Source organism: Neoarius graeffei, chromosome 16 (genome assembly GCF_027579695.1).
Source record: "Neoarius graeffei isolate fNeoGra1 chromosome 16, fNeoGra1.pri, whole genome shotgun sequence".
Taxonomy (NCBI): Eukaryota; Metazoa; Chordata; class Actinopteri; order Siluriformes; family Ariidae; genus Neoarius; species Neoarius graeffei.
The window spans coordinates 688,831-693,238 of record NC_083584.1 but is presented as its reverse complement, the minus strand read 5'-3'; positions in this window follow the sequence as shown (position 1 = coordinate 693,238).

Here is a 4,408-nt window from a genome sequence, read left to right as displayed (position 1 = left end):
CTCTGCACCGGTGTTAAGGGCATCACTCACCTGAAGAGGGAAGGACACAGACATGGAAGAGGGAGATGGGAGGACACCATGGGTGCAACTGGCCAGCTGGGGAGGAGTCATCCCCCACCTCCGCGGTGGGGGAATGGGGTGAGAGGTAGGGAGAAAAAGAGAGGGGAGAGAGAGGGGGAGAGAAGAGAAATGAGGGGAGGTGCCTTTGCCTCATCTGCCTGTCATTGGAACCGCCACCAGATGGTCCTCTGCCAACTCAATGGCTTGCTGGAGCAATGCCGGGCGGTGACACTGGACCCATTCTGCCGTTCCTTCCGGAAGCCAGAGATGAACTGTTCCAGTGCCACCAGGTCAATGATCCTGTCGACGTCACAGTCTTCTGCCCTCAGACACCGCCGGCAAGTGTCCCAGAGTTGTTGACCAAATGTGAATGGTCGGCCGACCTCCTCCAGTGTCAGCTTCCAGAACCACTGGCAATTTTGTTCTGGGGAGCGGCCAACTCACTGCAAAATGGCCCTCTTGAGGTCAGCGTAGTTGAGCTGGCTGTTGGCAGGGAGTTGCTGCGCCACGAGCTGTGCCTCGCCTGTCAGGAGCGGGAGGAGGTGAGCCACATGCTGCTCAATTGGCCACTCCCATGCTTGGGCCGCTTGCTCCAAGAGAGTGATGAAGGCTTCAGGCTTGTCATGCGGGCCCATCTTTGTGATGGTGATGTGAGGGGAGTCCATGGTGGTTCCCTTCTGTACTCGCTCCTGGGTTTTGGCACCACTGTAGTGAATCCCTGATGTGGGTGGAGTACAGAAGCATGGCAGGTGGGAACTGAAGTTCTTACAAACTTTATTTCTTTTATATATCTCTAGCTTTTCAGCTGAGTCACTCTTTCTTATACACACACACACACACACACACACACACACACACACATATATATGCATTCTGGTTGGGAGAGTCCCTTTTCTCTGCTCTCCCCCTCCTTTTAGACTCCATCCCTGTAACAAGCACACACACATTAATTGACAGCAGGTGGAATGACTTAGCCACTTGCCTTCCCCACCCCGCCCTCTATTCATAAACTGCTGCTTGGCCACGCCCCTGCTGCCACAAGGGTATTTGGAGGTAAAACTTGTTACGAGATGGCGCACAGATTTTATGTGCTTTGGATGATTCAGGACAGCAATTCAATTTCAGGACAGTGATTCAATTCATTATTCAGTTCATGATTCAGGACAGTGATTCACTTCATGATTCAATTCATGATTCAATTAATGATTCAGGATAGTGATTCAATTCAGTCTTAAGAACTGCAACACTGATGATGAGCATTGCCTTTTTTTTATTTCGACCTAATCCAGCCAAAGATCAACTTGAGTAAGTGTAAACATTTCTTATGAGCATATCTGTTGATATGTGTGTGGTGTAGTGCATACATAGGAAAATGACTGAATAATTTTTTTCCAGAGTTAAAAGTATTTTCCTCAAAAATAGTTCATTTTGCTCTACTTTGAGTTGAGAGAGTAAAATCTGGAGTTGGAGTGGGAGCAAAATTACAAAGTAATTGTGTAACAGAGTAACAGAGTTGGTTGTGGCTCTTAACTGAGTAAAATAGTACAAGAGTTAATTTCAAGACACTGAATAGAGTCAAATACCAAAATAAAGTCAAATACCAGATGAATGAAGATGTTGTAAAAAGGAGTTTTAGAACTGTGTTGGGATGTGTGAAAAACATTACCTTACCCATTGTGACAAACCATTTTGTGAAGTTCTTACAGAGAACCATAGTTGACTAAAGGAACTGGACCTAATAGGGACTACACAGTTTCCTTTTATGGTAGACCTTGAAGCTTTACTGTTTTTTAATATTTCTGCTTTATAAAAATGCAGAGTGGCAGTGAAGACTTGCCATTTAGAATCTTAAAAATTAGTCAGGCATCAGTATGTTTCATTACGTTTTCATAATGTCTCTTCTCTCCTCAACTCTCCACCAGCTGCACTGCAGTCCTCCATCACTGCAGGTGACTTTGCAATCTTTTTTGGAAGAGAAGATCATAGCCTTCCACAACTCCTTCACCATGCCTGTCTCACCCTCCCACCCCCTTCCCTGTCTCTTCCCCCTTGCTCTCTCCTTTTTCCTCTCTTTCCACTTCAAATGTCTCCAACTCCTGCTCTCTCACCATCTGAGCACCTGTGCCCTTGACCCATCCCCTTATCTTTCCTCCAGACCATCACTCCTGACATCCTCCCATTTATCACCTCACTCATCAACTCCTCCTTGTCCTCTGGATACTTCCCCTCCAGCTTCAAACTGACCCAAATCACCACTCTGTTGAAAAAAAAACATCTTGGACCCCTCTGTCATCCAGAGTTACCACCCTATTTCTCTTCTCCCCTTCCTGTCAAAGATGCTTGAACATGCTGTTGCTAACCAACTCTCTTCTTTTCTCTCACAGAACAACCTCTTGGATCCTCACCAGTCCCGCTTCCATGCCAGACACTCAACCAAGACTGCAATTCTCTCCATCAGTGAGGCATTTCATGCAGCACATGCTGCCTCCCTCTCCTCAGCACTGATTCTCCTTGATCTTCCTGCTGCATTTGACACTGTTAATCACGCCATCCTCCTGTCATCCTTATCAGCTCAAGGGATATGTGGGACAGCCCTAGACTGGTTCAAGTCCTACCTGTCTGGTCACTCCTTCCAAGGTACCTGATCTGGTACTGTGTCAGCACCATGCCCAATTGCCACCTCCTTAGGGCTGCTTTTGGTCCACTAGAGAATAAATACCTGAAACTCCCACTAGTCAGACAGAACTGAAGAAGCCTTTTGGATGAGAGGTAAAACGTCTTCAAGGATTTCAAGCAAGTCCAGTTGCCTTCTTTAGCACCTATGGTTCTGTTTGAAGTTGCATAGTTTCTGCAAGGAGCTCCAGACAGCTCTGTGTTTTATGCAAAGTCACTTTTCAGCATTTCCTTATATCTGGCCTTTGATGCTCTATCGAAATTAAGAATAGTCAAGTCAAGTCAAGTTTATTTTTATAGCGGTTTTAACAATAGACATTGTCCCAAAGCAGCTTTACAGAATTTTAGTGACTTTAAACATGAACTAATTTTATCCCTAGTCTATCCCCAATGATCAAGCCTGTGGCAACAGTTGCAAGGAAAAACTCCCCCAGACGACATGAGGAAGAAACCTCGAGAGGAACCAGACTCAAAAAGGAACCCATCCTCATTTTGGTGATAACATACAATGTGATTATAACCGTTTTAACATGAAGTCTGTTTAAATGATGTTATAACTCTTCACTGATGGAAACTTGAGTGAAAAACTGTCCATGACAACTGCAGTCCTAAAGTTAGCAAGTCAGCTGTAGTCCTCAGCCATAAAAGCATGACTATAAGTGTCCAGAGCATCTTCCAAGTGTGACTTTCAACTGTCCACATGGGGCCGTCCTCCACAGGAGTGATGTGATGAGACTCGAGCCAGACATAGGACATCAGGATGGATCAGGCAGGTCCGAGGAGCAGAAGAGGTCAGCATCTCGATCTCAGGATTGTCATATAACTCAGAGGGACAGACAGACAGAGGGGGGGGGAGGGGAGAAAAAGAGAAAGAGAGAGAAAACACAGGTTGTTAAGTATGCCCAATGTCACCTGATGAGTAGGAACAGTATATATTTTGTGCTGAGTGCAAGTAGGGACTCTGGCAAAACTAATTATGACAACATAACTAAATGGGGAGAGCCAGAAGGTAACACAGGCATGAGGGTGCCCCAGAACATAAAGCAGCAGCCACTACACCATCAACAAACTCGAGTGAGCAAGTGAGTGGGGGACTGACAGCATCCATACATCCCAGTTTACCAAAATCTGTATGTCTGAGGACCCTCCAGATCTACACCTTTACCTCGTAAACAGTATTAACAAAAGGCTTGTCTAAACAGATATGTTTTCAGCCTAGGTTTAAATGCTGAGACTGTGTCTGAGTCCCAAACACTACTTGGAAGGCTGTTCCATAACTGTGGGGCTGTTAGGACTGGGACTGTTTTGGCCTCTAGAGGCCGCTGTTATTTTGTTTTCATGTCATGTTTGTTTTGGCCTCTAGAGGCCGCCACTGTTCCTGTGTCTTGTGTTTGTGTTGATTGCCTGATTGTCTTCATTAGTGTCACCTGTTTCCCATTTATTGTGTGTATAAATACCCCTCTGTTTGTTCCCTTGTCACGGAGTCTTTTTCCTATGTTGTGCTGTTATGTTTAGCTCCAGTTTCCTCTGTACCGTGTTCCTTGTCTTTTTGGTTTTGCACTTTGCTTTGCTTTTTGGACCTAAGTATTTACTGTGTTTTTGGATCTTCTGAGCATTCAGCATTTTACCTTTCCTTTTGTTTTTGGACTTTGCACCTTTGGATATTTTTATTTTT